The following is a 20,846-nucleotide window of genomic DNA, read 5'->3' as shown; positions in this document are numbered from 1 at the left end:
GTCTGGTTCGTCGGAGTTGGAGAGATCGATCGATTTGAAGTTCCGCCTGATTTAGGGTTTATGTGTGACGGATTTTAGGTTAGGGTTTTGTCTCAGGGTCTAGAGCTTCGTGCTGATAACATGTTGTGAACGAAGGGTTTGAGACTGAATATTTCGTGTGTATTATTAATCATCAAAAAAAAAGGTTCCTTATATTAGAAGATACAGATAAATGGAAAGAGTACTTATCCTAATCCTACATGAAATAGGAAATCGATAAATACATAAAAGGAAAGATAACATCTAATAGGAAAAAGGAAAGATGTTTTCTTTTTCTCTCTAAGCCGCCTTTCTCTCTTGTAGTCGGCTCTCTCTCTCCTCTTGGACACGGCTGTGGTTGGGTCTGGTCGTGGCCTGATAGGTCATTTCTTCTTGTCTTGGTTAATGGCAATCCACATTGTTTATAACTGAAGTGGAAAAAAAGTAGATGAGGTAGGCCCGAGTAAGTGGAACCGTTTGTTTGATAACGGAGTTTATCCGTAAGAAGGCAAGTACGTGTCTGACCTATATATACTTCTCCGTCGTCTTGTTCAATCACTCTGTTCTCCAGCTACCATAGAGTTTCGAATCAAAACTAGGGTTACAAATTTTCTCTTAGCTCTGATCAGGTATGCCTCTCTCTCTCTCTCTCTCTCTCTCTCTAATCTTCTTGTTCAAATATATATTTGTCTATCTTTAAAAGATGTTTCAAACTTTTTATTGTTTTAATATTATTCTAACTAATTTGGTTTCATGATTTTCATTCAGAATTTCTGCGGTCCTACACTTATCCATATAATGTTTATCTACCGCGATTAGGGCTAATTGATTCATTTTGTGCAATTAACCTCATTCCGATTAGGAATAATAATAATGTGTATAGTGATCGATTACAGTTGTAGGATATGTACTTTTTCATGGAATGTGATTGTTGAGGCAATCTATGTGTATCATTGTGGATTGAAATTGAATTGATCTGGAAATGATTGGCACTTAACCTTATTATGATTCTGATTGTTTCATACTTTCATCGCATTTCCTGGGTCATACAGAGAGTGAAGACGACGTTAGAGCTTTGACAAAAAAAAACAATGGAGATATTTGGAAAATCACCCGTGGTTGGTTCGGCCAATGTTTTGTCTACTTGACTGCGATACTAGGTCGCGATGGGCCCAACCCATGTCACAAATGTGACTGGAAATGCGAGAACGAAAATGTGTGTGGAAATATGTACCGTTGCAAGCTAACCGGGTTGAACCATGTCTGTGACAAGAACTGCAACCAACGGATCTTGTATGAAAACCACAACTCTTTGTGCCGAGCAAGTGGCCGGTTTTTCCCACTCTCACCGGCTGAGGAACAAGCGGTTAAAGGAGTCCGGAGGAAGCTCGATGATGAGAGTCAACCCTCTGAAAGCTGCGTCAAGCGTCGCCGACGTGACGCTCAGTTTCATTCTTCTCCTTTCGAGAGGTCTTTTGCTGCCGTGAGCCCAATTTGCAGCCAGGCTGGAGATGGAATGGAGTTGAATTAGAGATCTTTTCTATCTCCGAGGGAATAATAACTTACCCTTTTTCAATATTGGACAACTATGTAATAAGATACATTTGTTTATGTGCTCTTCCAGGGAGACTAGGTGTAGCTCCCTGTATGAAGCAACATTTTATCTTAGTATCGTTAAACTCTATGTAGTAGTTAACGTAGGAGAGCTCATTTCATGATTATGCTGCTCTGTTGTGGACGTTTCTTGTTTTGATATAACTTGGTGAAGTAGAAGAATAACACGCATGTTTCAGCTGTTGCTAGTGATATTTTTGTCTTTTGGATAAAGTGGTTGAGGCAGCCTTTGTTTTGCCGCGTATCTTGGTAGGCCTCAACTGTTATTGGTATGTTTATTACGACAGTCTTCGAGGTAATCAATAAGTTTGGTTTGTCAGTCGACCTGTAGAATAATTCTCAGTCTTTCAATGGATATATAATTGCAATTTATTAGTGGGAAGAGAGAATGTTGATTTGTTCTTGATGAAAATGTGAAAAAGTGACATGTGATTGTTGATGAAGATTCAATAGTTGACAGCATCCCTTGTCAAGCTTTTGTTTTTCTTATCTAGCATATAAGTCGGTCTAGGTGCCTTTCAGTTTGTTTATGCCTTCAGTTGTTTTCTTCAACTCGGGGGAAATAGTGCAGACAATGTCTGTTATAAATTATTAAGTGGATGGTCCATAACCAATGACCAAGACAAGGCCTAAACCGTGGCCAAAGAAGAAGAGAGAGAGGCGGTCGTCCGAGGAGAGAGACGGTCGGTTTAGACCGTCTTAAGACTTAGACGTTTTCCTTTTCTGTTTTAGATCTTTTCATATTTCATGTTGTATTAGGTTTTGGATAATTTTCTTTTTTCTATACTTTGTAATCCTTATATAAGGAACCTCTATTGTTCATTAATAATAACACAGAAACATTCAGTATCTAAACTCTCTAATTACAACACGTTATCAGCACGATAGACTCCAAAACCCTGAGACAAAACCTAACCTAAAATCCGTCACACATAAACCCTAATCCAGGCGCAACTTAAAATCGATCTATCTCTCAAATCCTGAGGAACCAGACGACGAGCCACATATAAAATTGAAGCTCTTGCCGAGAAGAATCCATCAGCGCAAACCGTTCGTCGATCCGATATCAGACGCGCCCACACTCGCAGAAATAATACGCGGCGCCGTTTTGATCTTTTGGAACCCTAATCCGAACCAACAAGATTTTCTAGCCAAATTCAAATCCTGTGAAATATAAGTTTATCATACCTTAGTTGTTTGATGATATCTTGTTCAGATTATGGTGTTCATGTGATCTAATACTCCTTGTTTTTATTTCATGAGCTGAGAGGAGTTGGTGCAAAGATCTCAAACACAAAGCTGTTCGCGGTCCATCTACTGACCATGAACCGACGATCTCAAGCTTGACCAGATCACGGTTCTACTCATATTGCTTCCTGTTCATAACAGAGCCAGCCCACGTTCGCATCACAGCCAGCTCGCAATTCAGATCAGCCGCTTGCAGAGGCAGCAGCTCGCGAACTAGATAAGAAGAAGACGCGTCCCAATCGCGTCCGACTGCCTCAGCACACATCCATAACCAGACGCAAGGCCGTTCCAGACGGCTCACGTCCCATCCCATCTTGCGACCCGATAAGGAGCCAGCTGACGTCCATGTGCAACTAGAGGTTCATCTGACTTTGGTGGTCCGGTTCAACCCTACAAAATAAAGGTAATTCGAAATCTGAAAACAAGAATCGAACCTGGTTGTTTTGTAAAGATTGAAACCCTAAAATCAGAACTCTAAAGATGAAAGCCATAGGAAAAATAGATCAAACCCTAGAAAGAGTAAATCGGAGCTCGAATAAGTCTGGTCCCCTAAACCATAAATCGAGATTGATCCATTGATCAATTAAAATCAAAGTCTTAATGATTTTGAATCTCAAATCAAACTCCCTTGATCAAAGATCAAAGTTTTCGAAATCCCCTGAAACCCTAATTTTGAAAAACGATTTTAAAATTGTTTGATTTGAAATTTGATTGTTTGTTTGATCACCTAGAGATATTGATAGGATTGTTTAAACTCGAATATGTATTGCTTGACATGTTTAAACTAAAAATCCTAATTAAACTTGATAAAGATCTTGATTATATCATCTCATGGCCGTGTGGCCTTATTGCTTTCATAATCGAATTTGATCATACCTGATTGATTGCAATTGAACCTAGATATTACTCTAAGGATGACATTGAATTGAACTAAATAGCTGTGTGGCTCCTACTTGGCCGTAAGGCATATACCTTGGCCGTGAGGCATTGTTTGAAAGTTTAAATGTTTAAAACTCTTAATCTCGTTTTAAATCCTTAAGGCCTTGAAACCCTTAATCTTGATTGATATTCCTAAAGGCCTTGAAACCTTAAACCTCTCATTACTTAAAGATTGAAAGATTGATTTAAAGAATTTACATATTGAATGAGAGTTAGGTTGCTAGATCGTTTAATTCTAAAACTTAATAGATATACAACTAAGAAATAGAATTGAATCTAGATCATGTTTAGTATATGGCCGTGTGGCCTAATGCATTGCTCACACTTGCGGCCTTGTGCCCTTGATTGATTAAAAGCCGTGTGGATTTATGAATATCAAAGTGACCGTGTGGCCTAGTAGCCGAATGGTTATATAAACCGGATTGCATTATGATCCGATCCTTAAGATCGTTGTATCACATAATAGTCGTGAGTTATAAGCATCACAATACATGACTGTGTGGTCCAAAGTATTATAGATAAGACTTATGAAATCATATGCACTGATTATTTAAATTAGTTGCAAGAATTATAAATCATGAATTTATTGATGATTTCAGATGTCGAGATTTGAGCCTTCGGATTATGCTGCCCTAGATATCTCTGGAGATAATTATTCAGAATGGGAAATGAACACTTCAATTGCCCTGAAGTCTAGAGGACTCGGGAAATGCATCATTGAAAGAAATGATGAAATTGAAAGTGAAAAGCATAGAGCCATAACAATTATGCGCTATCATCTCACTGAGGAACTGAGAAATAAGTATGAAGATATTGAGGATCCTTATGATCTTTGGATAAAACTAAAATCCATATACTCAATGGAATTATGGCGAAAAGCCATGAATGATTGGAAGATACTCAGGTTCCAGGATTTTAAATCCGTGGAAGAATACGATTTTGCTCTAATGAAAATCGCCCATAGTCTTGAACTATGTGATGAAGTGGTTACATATGATGATCTACTGTATAAAACATATTCCACATTCCATCCAAAGGATCGGTTGCTATCATATACAGCTAAGGTTTTCACAACCTATAATGACCTATTGTCATACCTATTTGCAACTGAGCAAAGAAAGCAGAAAGTTAAAGATACCATTGACAGATTTGAGAAAATTCAGAAAAGATTCATTGAGCAACAAAACAGTGAGATGAGATATCATGAGGCATTGGATCAGGATGAATCCAAGAAAGCCGTGTGGAGTAATATAGATTATGAGGCCGGCTTATACATTGACTAAAGAAAGATCTCGACATGATAATTTTATTTTAAGTCTATGATTTTGTGATTTGCTTTTGACCTACTTGATGATTCACGATTTTTATATATATGTAAAAGAGTTTGCTTTGATTTCGTTATATCTTGCATGATCTTACTTGAACATATGAATGTTTTTACTGATAAAGAATTGCCTAAAGGGCATAATATCCAAGTAAGAAATCGTGAAAGTAGTATAGTGAGCCTAGTAAAGAAACTATGGCTAAGGCATTATCTAAAGGACATTAGATACACCCAATAATATGTGACCCATTGAGTTATGATAATATGGTTTCTAAATTGAAACAATGGGCAAACAAAATGAAACAAGTTCCTTCAGATTTTGAAAGAAAAATCGCCTAAGACCTTATAAGAAAGTGGTCGAGACTATACCTAATGATCTCTACTGATTTAAACTATGCTATAAGATCAGTATGATGAGAGGCAAGAACCGTGGTGACCATATTGAGATACACCACGAAATTTTACACTATATGGCATGATAGGATTAGCCATCCTAAAAAGTCTAAACTCGATGCAAAGATTGAAAAGGCACAGAGTTATCCCGTAAAAGATCTCACGTTGTGAAACATGTACACAAAGGGAAACTCATTAGGCTTAATTGTCCCAAGCACCACGACTTTATAGTATGGTCATGAGGGGGAGAGGATAAACCCATGATCAATACTACAAGTTCGTGTACCACTATGGTCTAAAGACCATGTTATAAATGGCTCGGCCATAAAAGGCCATTCCTCGGTCGTAGAGGATATGTTTTAAAACGGCCAAACCATAGGCCATTACTCGGCCAAAGAAGACCATGTTATGAACAGGTCGGCCGCAAGGGCCATAACCGGCCAGAGAGGCCATTTCCTATAAAAAGTTCGGCCATGTAAGCCATTATCTATAAGACTAAGATTCTAAAGTCTATAAGCTTGGAACATTATGAATTTACATGTATAGAATTGTCATATGCATCAGGCCATATAAAGTGAGCATAGATATTCCCATCTCAGTTTATATACGGGTCATAAAACCAGACATACACCATCTTAAGAGATTTTGAATAAACCACCACATACATATATGTGCCGTCTAAAGATGGAACCTCAGAAGATGATTGGAAATATATGTTGGATAGGAATATTACTTTCTCCCACGATTTATAAAGAAAACTTGAGCCAAGCATGGGTGGTCATATTGTGGCCAAGTACACGGATTGCATCCGTCTATCCAAACAATAAAGGGGAAAGATTATAAGCTGGATAAAGAATGATAAGAATGGTTTTAAACCATCACAATCTTGGCAAAGATCCTCGGACTAGAGATTATAATTTAAAGACGTCCAAAGAAAGATTATATAAAGCTAGCTAATTGAGAAGCTAATCGAAATGCCAGACACTGGCCCGAAAAATGACTAACCAGCTTAGCACCAAATGAATGTCCTAGAAGAGACATAATCAAGTTGCTATAGAGCCTATACAAGATAGACCAAGTGTTCCATAAGATAAAGGGATCTCGGATAGAAAGGAATGGTGCATGGAATGATAGATCCGAGATCATACTAGAAACCAAACAGACATTGAGAAAAGGCTGCGCAGCTACACATCTAAGGTACCAAACCATGTAGTCTTGGGACGCCAAGCTACTAGGTAATAAAGGTCCTGGATAATAAGATCTCAAATCTATAGATCATGTCTGGAACATAATGGAACCACATGAAAGTGTCGACACACACACACTTTTGTATAAAGATACGTAAAGTTATAGCACTTGAACATAAAGAGATGAACGAGGATCATGAACCCACGAAAGAGTACTCATACAATCATAAAAAAGATCATAGAGATTAGAAAAGATAAAACGTGGAGGTTCAAAGTATCTAAAAGAGAGATGAGCGTATTGGCCATATACATATACAGAAACGCCATCTGATCAACCAGTGAAATAGATGGATCTTGTGAGGTAATGAAACCGTGAGAGAAGACACATAATCACGAGTTCTAGAGTGTTCATGTCTTCCTAATAGCAGCATTAGATTATAGCTTGTTACACAAGGTACTCACAGAGATCAAAGGAACAGATTATAAGGAGATAAACTCCTATGTGGTGGTTGCTGCTACAGAATTTTCGAAATTGAAAATGGTCTGGTCATAAGAAAGAAATTAGATGCAAATGATGTAGTAAGCAGCATATGGATCACTGGATAAGATTGAAAGAACAGCTTTGTTCCTAAGCTAATTCATGGACTGAAAAGCAGCTGCATATAGTATGTAAAATAAAGTGATCACGCATGATCTTGGAGTTGTATAAAAGACAATCCAATACAGTCCATATACTTGAAATTCCTTGTAATTATACTAAACCTAAAAGAGGCATAGAATAAATCTATATGGGTGCCCGGCTAAAGGCGTCCGACCCTCTGGCTAAAGACGTCCAACACTCCGACTAAAGACGTCCGTCCCATCGGCTAAAAGGCATCCGGTCCTTATCCCTTGATCACGGATTAGTAGATCAACCATCAGGTTGCAATCCGACATCAGATCCCCTAAGTAAGGATCCGGCATAGCAGAACGGTCTGCTGCCGTATAAACTCCACAAGGCAAGTAGTGGACACTTATAGACGAGGTCTATGACCCGGTCATGACTCGGCCAGATTGATACATGGTCGATGGTAACCATAAATCGCCAAAGTAAAGAGTAGTTGATAGTAGACGATCACGTCTAGACTATGGACATATGCAAACACGATTTGCAAAGACCAAATAGTGATCTCCGAGGACAATATGGTTCATATTGCTTAGCACATATGCTTTACCGGGACACTCGATGTCAAAGGACATGAGAAACGACCTAAGAAGTCGAAATGGTCTAATTACGGTTCAGTAATGAAACTGACCGTTTACTTCCATCCTATACATACAGGAAATATCACGCACCAAGATGCGTAGAATGTATAACCTACAGTGAGGTTCACATCAGGGGGAGTAGTGCATGTTGTACTCTTTTTCCTTCATCATGGTTTTGTCCCACTGGGTTTTCCTGATAAGGTTTTAATGAGGCAACATGAAGCGTACTACGAATCCTGTATGGTTATGGCATCCAAAGGGGAGTGTTATAAATCATTAAGTGGATGGCCCATAACCAATGACCAAGACAAGGCCCAAACCGTGGCCAAGGAAGGAGAGAGAGAGGCGGTCGTCCGAGGAGAGAGAGACGGTCGGTTTAGACCGTCTTAAGACTTAGGAAGTTTTCCTTTTCTGTTTTAGATCTTTTCCTATTTCATGTTGTATTAGGTTTTGGATAATTTCTTTTTTCCTATATTTTGTAATCATTATATAAGGAACCTCTATTGTTCATTAATAATAACACAGAAACATTCAGTCTCTAAACTCTCTAATACAACAATGTCCTGATTGTTCTTTGATCCTCTTTTTAAAATTAAATGTTGTTTCTTCTGTAACAAACCCAGGCTAAAATAATCTGAGCAGAGCCAAATATCAGATCCATTTACTCCAAATCATCATAATCATAATCAAAACGGACAAGGAGTGGCTGTGGCTGTGGCTAAACAAAATCAGCATCTAAATCCAACCTAGTACCTCATAATCTTTATGGTGGTTCACTAGTAGTAATCAATCTATGGGAGTCCCCGTCACATTTCATGAACGTCTATAGACATAATTCATTTGTTAATCATTTTTAGTAAACCACTAAGCAACATCTACAAAAAGTCATAAACAATGTATAGCTCTTATGTCTTATATTTTGTTATATCCATGCAAATATGTACTTGGTACTTCTCTGAAAATTGTCAAATGAATTGCGTACTCTTTGGTGAGCCAAGGCTTGCAAGGACAGCCTCTCAATGCAGTCACCACTGCTTCTGGTTTTGTTGTCTTCCAAGGAATATTTTTCAGGGCGAGTTATCATTCTTTACATGTATATATATTATTAATCAGGTGCACAAGCATTTCTTCTTACCTCCATTTTTAACGAAGTTGGGAGAAAGATTCTCTAAGCCGAGCCCCAAAGACCCGTTTTACACACGATCAAGAACTATGCTGTTGAAGCTAGCTAGGTCTAGAGAAGTACGGGAAGAACTTCAAGAAAAGTCTTTTAACAGATCATATGTTGCCTTTGCTCACTGATAGGTACATTTATATAGTCTCAAAGTTTTGGTTTGTGTAGCAACTAAGACTGATGTGTTGTCGTTTTTTGGAATGTGAATGAAGCGCGCTAAGAGATGTGAGCATCCCACCAGGGCCAAGGCTTCTGATACTAATATACCATATCCAGAGGTTTGAAACCAACTTGTCTGCTCTTGCATTGATGATGAAAGACTGAATCTGTAAAAGTTTCTGAATTGGATCGAACCGTTCTTGAGTGCAGGGACCCTGAGTTAAGAAGGCAAACGAGGAGAGTATCCTTTTGTTTATAGAACATGTCACCAAAACCAATCAATCTGTTTGGACCGTGAGGTCTTCAACACACAAATGAAATTTTTACAAAAAAAAAAAATCACACAAATGAAATGTCTTTTTGTTTTCTTTTTTTTTTGCTGCTCTTGCTAGGAAGAAGTTCTTGTTAGATTGTTCTGTCCCTCTACTAGTAATGTTTGATTCTCTTTATTTTTTGTTTAAATGAATGTTTGATTCTCTTTAACATCATTACTAGATTAATACATGTGTCGCAGGATGAACATAGTCTATATAAATGATTTTTTATGTAATATTAGTTATTTTACATCCATTTACATATTATAAAATAAAATAATAAATAGTTTTAGTCTAAATAGTTTTAGTGTTTACACTTTACACAATAAAATGAGGCATATAAATCGAAATAGAAAAAAAACAGAAAGTGAATATGGTGGTTGAGATGAGAATCATGGTTTACTTCCCGAGACATATAATTACACAAAATATTTGATCATTCAATTATCACAGGCTTTACAACTATTTTGATCATGTTAGTTGGTGAAAGTTACAAAAAAAAATTCGATCCGTTAGTGTAATTTAATACCACATAGCAAATCGTGAGTGGCTCGTGTTTCCTTGCAGAGCAACCATTGATGATAATTGTATATGGGAACTGCAACACCCATCTACACTTAGATATAATTATATAAAGTGCAATACTATTAGGTAAAACAAGTGGTTAAGATCTTATATTAGTGATTCAAATTCCAACAAAGTTTTGTCATGGTTGATACGCATACATTTTGAGATCTTATAATTATAGAGATTTTTTATATGAAATTTTATAAATGCTCTATGAAGTTTCTGTTTGACTCAAAACAGTTGTTAGTGTTTCATGTCTATGCTATCACTTTACAATAGTGACTAAACAGAGAGATGAAATTTTACTGATCATGCATAGATGCCTTTTTTGACCATATATCGTTTGGTGAATCATTTTAGTTAAACTGTATTTTTCGTTACTGTAATTTTTATCACTTATTTTGATCAGATTGTTCGTAAGACCACCCATAATCGGGGTGTTGAAAAACAGTTGAAACCTTTGCAACGAAGGTGTTGATAAATTGAGTTAATCTAGTTGGCATCAACATCGGTTGCAAAGTTGAAACAGTTGAAACAGTTGAAACTTTTTTTTTTTGCCTAGCGCTGCCTCGTGTCGTTTTCTGGTTGGCTGTGCAAATTTCTTTTGTTTTTTTATCCTCACCCAATAATTCAAATGCATTTATTATATAATAATTTTTTAAAAAAAAATATAAAAATTATTTCAAAATTCAAAAAAAATTTATATGTATAAATAGAGATTACTCTCATTTCATTCGGATACAGAAAAAAACGTCTTTTTTTCTTTATAATCAACTAATTAAATGTTTTTTTCCTTTTTTTGTTAAATGAATCTTAACAATAATCATTTTAAAAAGTAAGCTAAGTATAATAATTTAAAATAAATATTATTAAAAGTTATGTTATTTTAGTTTTTAAGTTAATTATTAATATGTAATTATTAAGTTGTAAAAAACAAAAATATGAATTAAGAGTTGTGGAGTAGGGTGTTAAATTTTTTAAAACAAACCATTGTAGAAGTTTAGAATGAAGTGGATGTTGAATAAATTAGGTGGAAGAAAGAGAAGATGATGTGGAATGTTAAAACAAGAAAATGAGGGTGTTGAAAATGGGGAAAATGTTGAAATCATTGTACATAGTCTAAGTGGAATTAAAATACTCTGTAGAACGTCAAAAGACATGGGTTAATATGTTTCTCTTTTTGATAGGTGATTTGTTTCTATTCTCTTATGTGTGTTGATTTAATGGCAGAGAATGAGTAAGTTAATCCAATAAGAATATTAAAGGTGAGTTGAATGGTAGTAGCAATTTGTATAATTATTCTAATAAAGAAAAGATAATTTATTATGCAGGTTGAAATTCATCGTGGAAATGACACTTCAGCAAAATGACATGGTTGTAAATATATCTTCTATATATTAATTGATGATCTTTTAAATAGTTATAATCTCAAGTTTGTACTAATTAAAAAGAGATTCATCCCACTTGTTTAAGCTTTTTTATTGATGACGTGGCTGAATGTTAGAGAGTTTTGGCAAAGCATAGTCTAAAAATATACATCCTTAGCGAGAAATACAATTCTATGGACCTATAACCGCATTATTTATACCATGTGCTTTAATTCATGGATGGTGTGCATACTACGTATCATGTAAGCGTAATTATATATTAACATATAATAAAATAATAATTCAAGTCCAAATGTATTCGTTTGTAAAAAAATGTATCATATTTTTCTGGAGCCATCACGTACAAGTTATAAAGCTTTGGCAAAAATAATCTAATTGTCTTTGATGGAAAATATCATGTACCACTGCAAGAAAATATATTTTTTTACGAGGGTAGTATTCATTAGAAATTCGTCGTAAACGGGGTGTTACGACGAATTAACCTCGAAAGACGTTTCGTTGTTAAACGACCGTCGTAACGGAGGTTTCGTCGTAAATGACTCGTTACGTTTACGACGAAATATATTCATCGTAAAGCGCAGGGAAAGTATTCGTCGTAAACGACACGTAAGACTTCGTGGTAAAGCCCACGTAATGATTTCGATGTAAAGCACACGTAAACATTTTCGTTGTAAAGAAAACGTAAACATTTCGATGTAAAACCCTCGTAAATCTTTCGATGTTAATCACTCGTAAACATGAGATGTAAACTCCACGTAATTTTTACGAGGAGTTTACATCAATTCTTATTATATTATTATTAGTATATAATAAATTTGAATTTATATTTAATATTCAAAATTTAAAATAGTTTAAATTTTAAAACGAAATATGAAAATGAAAAACATATTTTTAAAAAGCATTTAAAAGTCATACAATATTTAAATTCATAATAAAAACAGAAATATAAAAAAACTACATATTGTCGAAGTAGTCGGTGGGGTTGCTCTGCTGTTGACGGTTTGGATCGGACTCTTCGGGATTTCGTGATGGCAACCCAAGAGCGGCTCGTCTCTCACTCAACATTCTCTGCATAGTCGGGTTTCCCACCGCCATCACGTCTAGCAGATCCTCAAGAGAGACTAAACGAAAGATCCTCAAGAGAGACTAAACGAACCTGCTGGCTATCCATTCGAGCTTTCATCTGAGAAGTCTCTTCATCCCTTCTCGAAGTATATGATGAAGTTGCCCTTTCTACTTCGTTAACAGAGCCTATGCCGACTATTCGTCCATTCTTTTTAGGAGCCACCTATAAAATTAAAATATATATTAATATAGTTAGTTAGTTAAAATATTAAAAATAACGTAAACAAAAATTTTAAGTTGTACCTCTTCGAAGATTCTGTCGGCCTCTTCGGTGTCCAATGTGACGGATAATCCATCGGGAGACCACTGGGTTAGTTGCGTCTCTCGTTCTTCAATCCGAGCAGCCACTGCATGAAAGAGTTTCTCAGATGCAGGATCCACAAAAACTCTGTCGGATGTGGCATGAGTCATTTTGAATACCTCAGACAGAGATGGTAAGACTCCCGCTTTCTCTAACTACAAAAAAAAAATATTAAAATTTAAATTAATTGAAATTTCAAAATAAATATTAAAAACAAAACTTATAGCTTCTAGACGGACTCATGCATGAGGTTTTTGTCCGGTTCTGTGAACCATGGTCAAATGACCATCTTTATCCTTCGTTCTTCGAGAAGCAGAGCACGAATTGGCCTTTTTGATCGAAGAGGGTAGCTTCCAATAGGCGATGAGGCCATCACACACATCAGTCGTGAGCTCAGTGGGCTTTCCCTCATACCTGTAGATCTCCCAATTGTCCTTACAATCGGAGACTGTGTTGCAAAGGCGGGTCTTTGCCTTTGCAACGAATTCCCTCTTCACCCTCTCGGTGATTCCCAAAGACCAATGCCACATTTGCTGAAACACAAAAATTTTGAAGAAATTACAATTAATAATAAATATTTTAAAATAAAAAGTAATATTTAAAAGTGATAATTTAATTAAATTTAAAAATCTTACCGCAAAACATTTAAACCAAGTGATCTTAACGTGATTTGGTGTCATGCTCCAGTTCAGATATGCCCCGTCGTAGTAACCCATAATCATCACCGAAACGCTCCGGCTAACACGGTTGTTAGCCCCAAACCTGAAACAAAAAATAATTTAATTGTTAGAAAATAAAAATAATTTAAATTTTAATGTAATAAAAATTAATAACTTACCAATAAGTTCCTCGGGGTCTATCGGGGTCTAGAACTTCCAAACCCTCCCGTCCAGGCTGGACAAGCAAATCCTCCACCGTATATCTCGCGTATGGTGCATATGAAGGCACACGCAAATCTGGATGAACTGCACCTGCTGGGGCAGGCTGAGGTGCAGCCGCTGGAGGAGGAGGTGGAGGCATCTGCGATGGAGGAGGAGGACTCCAAGAAACTTTCTGAGAAGTCTGAGAGTCTGGAACTGCATCGGAAGATGATGGACCGGAAGAAGATGCACCGGAACCATCGCCAAACAATTGAGAATAAGTAGGTGCTGCTGGTTTCCTCCTAGGAACCATCTAAAAAAATTAAAATAAATTTAATCAATTACGACATAATTAAAAAATTATTCTGTCACCTAACTAATCACCTAAACTATTATTCCGTCACCTAACTAATCATCTAAACTAATTACCTAACTAATCACCTAAACTAATTACCTAACTAATTAATCACCTAAACTAACTTAAAATAATAATAGAGGAGAGAGGGGGTACCTTTAGAGGGATAGAGGAGTTTGGGAGTAATGAACGAGGCACCCTCGTTCTGGCGCGTCTCAGTATATAGGGAAAGACATTCGTCGTAAACTCCACGTAATATTACGACGAAGTTACCAGACCCGTCTTTTTTCATTTACGACGAAGTTACCAGGATTCGTCTTTTTCCATTTACGACGAAATTACGTGGAATCGGTCTTTTCATTTACGACGAAGTTACCAGGCCTGTGTTATTTTTATAAGGATTTTACTACGCTTAACCCTAAACCCCTAGAATGAAATCCTTAAACCCCAAAGTCACATATCATCTAACATCTTTCTCTTTACTTGTTCTTACTCTTTCTCCAACTTAAACCCTAAAACTCCAAATAATTTTTTTAAATCTAAAAAAAATACATATTATATAAAACAACATTTGTTACACATACATTAAGATGATATAAAAACAATATTTCTTTAAACATACATTACAATAGAGAAATACAACATTTGTTACATATATTACATCACTCTAAATCGTTTTCGTTCTCATCAATATTACATCACTCTAAATTGTTTTCGTTCTCATCACTATCATTACAATCATCATCGTCGCTTCTCTCGAACTCATCTTCACGTGCTTCATCTGTCGCATCTTCGGGAATATCTTCATATTGAAAGTTTTCCGGGTCGATCAAAAGGATTTCATCAGTTTGTTGCTCAGGTACCTCAACTTCAGTGATAGCGTCTTCTTCTTGCAAGGGCGGTTCTTCTCCAGCGACAATGCGTCCACGAGGTGTAATTTTAATAGCAGCTAACCAGTTTATCCCGGAAGTTCGAAGCCGAGGATAAGGAAGGAAGCTAACTTGCTCGGCTTGTGAAGCTAAAATGAAAGGCTCAAATTTGTTTTATCTTCTCCCAAAATTGACATCCACAACACCAAATTTGTTATACCGAATCCCTCGGTTCACAACAGGATCGAACCATTCACATTTGAAGAGGACGCATTTTAGCTTCAATAACCCCGGAAATTCCACTTCAATAATCTCCTGCAAGATCCCGTAAAAGTCTGTTTCACCTTTCACACATATTCCATAGTTACTTGTTGCCCGATGTCTCCCATACTCGTATGTGTGAAAGGTAAATCCTCGTGTGAAATACATAGGTGATGTGGTGACCTTTGCAACTGGACCTTGAACCAAATCGTGAAACCATACGGGATAATATGGATTGTCATAATCAACTTGCAAAAAACAGATATTCTTAATTAATATTGAAGTATCAAAACACTTGCTTAATTAATCAATGTATGAGATATATTACGTACCTGTGATTTTAACCACTTGACAAAGTGTTTATCTTTCTGTGTGTCCACATCAGTTGCAGATATTCCTAGTATTGCTTCTTCAACTTGAGATACAAACATGATGCAAATTAAATAAATGATCAAGTCATATATAATTAACATTCACAAAAATATTTACCTTTCAAAGTAACGGGTCACTGCATCCTCGCAGTTGAGCAGAATATAAGTGTGGGCACTATGTTTATCCTCCTCACATGACCACCATATTTCTTTCGTTTTACCACCAAACCGTCCAATTTGGCAGAAAATATCAGGAACACCATCAATTGCATATGATGTCGGTACTCCACCATCATCATATCTTCTAGGAACTCTTATTCTCGTACGAACAGTTGGAGCAAAGTAGTATGATGTGAAGTTAGATGTTTCGGCTGTCAAACTCCCCGCAACTATTGAACCTTCCACCTTTGCAAGATTTCTTGCTTTCCCCTTCAAATGTTTCATCTGTCGCTCATACGGATACATCCATCCGTTGTGAACAGGTCCACGAAGCAATGCTTCATACGGTAGGTGGACAACTAGATGCTCCATGACGTCAAAAAATGAAGGAGGAAATATCTTCTCCAGGTTGCACAATATGATTGGAATGTTCTGATGAAGTTGTTCGATGACTTCTTCCTTGAACGTACGTGTGCTAAGATCTCTGAAGAATGCTCCAATGGCTGTATATTGCAAAAGTAATCAAATTAATAACATTTCATAACATATGTGTATATATTATAAATTTATAATTACCTGCAAGTGCTTCATGGACATTTGCTGGAAGGAGCTCGGCAAAAGCAAATGGAAGTAGTCGTTGCATAAACACATGACAATCATGACTCTTCATTCCGGAGAACTTTTGACCTCGTTCAACACATCTTGACATATTTGAAACATAACCATCAGGAAACTTAACTTCTGATGCAACCCAGTCAAACAAAGTTGTTTTGGCTTCTGATGACAACCGGAAGATGGGAACAAGAACGTTTCTATTGCTCTTGATATGTAACTCACTTCTTGAGCAAATATCAGGTAAGTACATCCTTGACTTTTTGTTATCATTTGTCTTCCCAGGGACGTTAAGTATTGTATTCATGATGTTCTCAAAAAAGTTCTTCTCAATATGCATGACATCCAGATTGTGGCGTAAGAGAAGATCCTTCCAATAGGGTAGCTCCCAAAATATACTCTTCTTATGCCAATTGTGAGAGACACCATACCCATCAGGCATATTTCCAGGAACATGCCAGTTTCCTCCAACCTTAACTGTTTCCTGAGCTCTGTAATAATCAATGTCCGCTTCGATCTGCTGGACGGTGAGATATGGAGGAGGACTGTCTCTGACAACTTTTTTGTGCCGAAACAATGTCTTATTTCTTCTGTACGGATGGAAAAGTGGAAGAAAGCGACGATGACAATCAAACCAACAACTCTTCCTACCATTCTTCAGTTGAAAAGCATCTGTCAATCCAAGACAATATGGACAAGATAATCTTCCATGTGTTGTCCAGCCAGACAACATCCCATAAGCAGGGAAATCACTTATCGTCCACAGCAGAACTGCTCGCATCGTAAAATTATTTTTCAAGGAACAATCGTACGTCCTCACCCCTTCCGACCACAATTGCTTTAGCTCTTCTATCAACGGTTGAAGAAAAACATCAAGAGACCGTTTTGGATGCTTTGGCCCAGGGATTAATATGGTCAAAAATAGAAATTCTTGTTCCATGCACATATCCGGCGGTAAATTGTACGGCGTAAGAATGACTGGCCGCAAAGAATATTGTCTACCAGACATTTCAAATGGACTAAATCCATCGGTGCATAACCCAAGATAGACATTCCGAATATTTGTAGCAAAATCTGGGTGTACCTTGTTGAAATGTTTCCACGCTCTTGCGTCTGATGGATTTGCAACCTCGCCATCTCTCTGGACATGTTCAGCATGCCACCTCATCGATGCAGCAGTCCTCTCAGATTGATATAATCTTTTCAATCTGTCTGTAATTGGTAGGTACCACATCCTTTGGTACGGTACCCTATTCCTCCCACGGCCTTGCGGTTTGAATCGTGGTTTTTTCAGAATCGACAGTCTTCTAACTTGTCATCTTCCTCCCAGTAGATCATGCAGTTGTCGATGCAAACATCAATCATCTCCGAAGGCAACCCAAGACTATAAACCAATTTCTGAATCTCTTAATAAGATTCAGCAGACACGTTGTCTTCTGGCAAATACTCTTTAAACAAATCTGCCCATGCATCCATGCAATTCTCAGGTAAGTTATGATCCGTTTTAATATTCATCATCCTAGCTGCTAGAGACAATTTAGAGAGAACTTCTCTACAACCAGTGTAGATTGGTTGATTTGCAGCATCTAGCATTTCATAAAACCTTTTTGCATCCAAATTAGGTTCTTTTACATTTCCAGTTCCATCAGCTGTTGTTGTAGTTATTTCTAAAAATGCATCACTAATCATATCTTGAACCCTATCATGATCTACCATCTGCTCCTCCTGATGATAATTATATTCATTATGCAAATGATTCGGTTCTTCATTATGATGAGCATCCTCAAAATTATTATTACTACTACTAGCTTCATTTCCCCCATAACCCTCTCCATGTTGGTACCAAATGTAGTATTGTGGTGTAAATCCTCTGTTTACTAAATGCTTCCATACATTTTCACTACGTGCAAATTTTGAATTCTTGCATTTCCGACAGTGGCAGAACATCTTACCGCTTTCCTGCGTGATCGGTGTACAGCCCGCCTGGTGCATGAATGTCTCTAGCCCGCTCAGAAATGCGTTCGTCACCCTCCCGTCGGAATCTTTGTCCAAATACATCAACTCCGTAACTCGTAAATACTACCGCAACCGGCCATTTTTTTCTTCGATTTTGTTTTGAAAATTTTTTTTCCTGATTTTTTTTTTCGTTTGTGTGTTGTGAGGAAGAGAGTTGTGGGAAATGACATATATATAGAGAAATTTTCGAGTTTGGTAGGTGAAATATAACAACGATTTTACAATGAATGTTTTACATGGATTTTACAAAGAATGTTTTACATGGATATAACAACGATTTTACATGAACTTACAACCACTTTACAACGAAATTAGTTAAGTTAAAGCACATAGAATATATGTTTTCACCTAAATATAACGGTAACATGTTTCGTTGTAATGTCGATGTAACGGTTACGACGAATTTATCTTTCCACGTACTTTCGTCGTAAACTTACATTGACTTTACGACGCAACTGTTTCATCGTAAAGTTACATCGAGTTTACGACGAATTTTGGACTCCTCGTAATTTCGTTGTAAACGCCATGTAAATTTACGAGAAAATAATTTCCTCGTAAATCTTCGTTGTTATAGAAACGTTTTCTTGTAGTGTACACAGTATACTAATTGTCTTTTTATACTCAACCATTCAAGTATTTTTTAAACACGTAATATATTATACTTAATACATAATCATGAATACCATAGTTTGTATTGCTACACAATCATGAATACCATAGTGTATTGTATACATAATTGTGGATCGATCGGTTCAATATGGGACCTTACCAGTAATTTATGGTTTGAGGTGGATTATGAATCGTCTGGTTCTCATACGGTTGAAGTCTATATATATACAATACTAAAATGCAAATATAAGCCATGGAGAGGGTGTCCATGTAGGATAAGAAAATCAACCAATCAGAGAGCCTGAAGTTACCACGTCATCTCATTTATTTTTTCGTAAAAAATGAAAAAAAATGCAAAGGAACGGATCGAACCCAGATTAGTATGACATAAATATATGGCAGTTACCACTAAGCCATTGAAACTTTCTTGGACACATATACAATAATCACAAAGTATGTAATCACAAACTCTTATGAATAATTACAATAATATGAATTCAAATTTCAAGACTCCGATACTTTGTTTTGTAAGCCATGGAGAGGGTGTCCACGTCGGATAAGAAAATCAACAAATCAGAGAGCCCGAAGTTGCCACGTCATCTCATTTATTTTTTCGTAACAAATGAAACAAAAATACAAAGGAAAGGATCGAACCCGGGTTAGTATGACATAAATATATGGCAGTTACCACTAAACCATTGAAACTTTCTTGGACACATATACAACAATCACTAAGTATGTAATCACAAACTATTATGTACAATTACAATAATATGAATTCAACTTTCAAGACTCCGATACTTTGTTTTGTAGGCCATGGAGAGGGTGTCCACGTAGGATAAGAAAATCAACCAATCAGAGAGCCCAAAGTTGCCACGTCATCTCATTTATTTTTTCGTAAAAAATGAAACAAAAATGCAAAGGAAAGGATCGAACCCGGGTTAGTATGACATAAATATAAGGCAGTTACCACTAAGCCATTGAAACTTTCTTGGACACATATACAACAATCACTAAGTATGTAATCACAAACTCTTATGTACAATTACATAATATGAATTCAACTTTCAAGACTCCGATACTTTGTTTTGTAAAAAAAAAAAAAGTAAGTGACTAAGCTAATATATTTTTTGAAAGTGAACATTGACAAATATGAAAAAGCATAGATTTTTGTTTTCATGAGAAAGTTAAGAATTTTGTAAAAGTATGTTTAACATATAAATTTTCGTGACAAATATGAAAAAGCATAGATTTTTGTACAATTTTGACAAAACAACTCAAAACATAATTCTCTAATGTCTTAATAAAATATTATTTAAGAGTGCAATAATTAAATATATCAATTCAATAAATTTTGTAATTTATAGACAAAACAATAACACAACAAATTTTGAAACATTTGTTTAACCTATCGATTTATTTCCATGAGAATCCAACTAAACAAGATAAAAAAACAATTAGATTTAAAAATATTTAATTACCAGTTTATTCAATTTTGATTAATTTCAAATTGTAATAATGTATCTTTTTGAAGTTACAAGAAAATATTGTTCTTTCTTTATTACACTAGCATTATATATAGATTCTATATACATAAATAAACCCGATTCATATGAAAACTTTTTAAGTTATCCACCAAAGCAAATTAATTAAATCAATCAAATTGTTAGAATACAGCAAATTAATATATAATTTTATTTTAAATTAAATTATTTAAAAAGTGTATTTTCATTAAAAA

General features: G+C 36.1%; 1 pseudogene; it reads left to right on the top strand.

Annotated features, from left to right (window-relative positions):
• The first annotated feature begins 759 nt into the window (after positions 1 to 759).
• Positions 760 to 1,813, top strand: LOC106421906 (annotated as a pseudogene).
• Positions 1,814 to 20,846: the final 19,033 nt, after the last annotated feature.

Source organism: Brassica napus, chromosome C3 (genome assembly GCF_020379485.1).
Source record: "Brassica napus cultivar Da-Ae chromosome C3, Da-Ae, whole genome shotgun sequence".
In the NCBI taxonomy this organism is placed as follows: domain Eukaryota; kingdom Viridiplantae; phylum Streptophyta; class Magnoliopsida; order Brassicales; family Brassicaceae; genus Brassica; species Brassica napus.
This window is presented reverse-complemented; position numbering and strand designations above follow the sequence as displayed.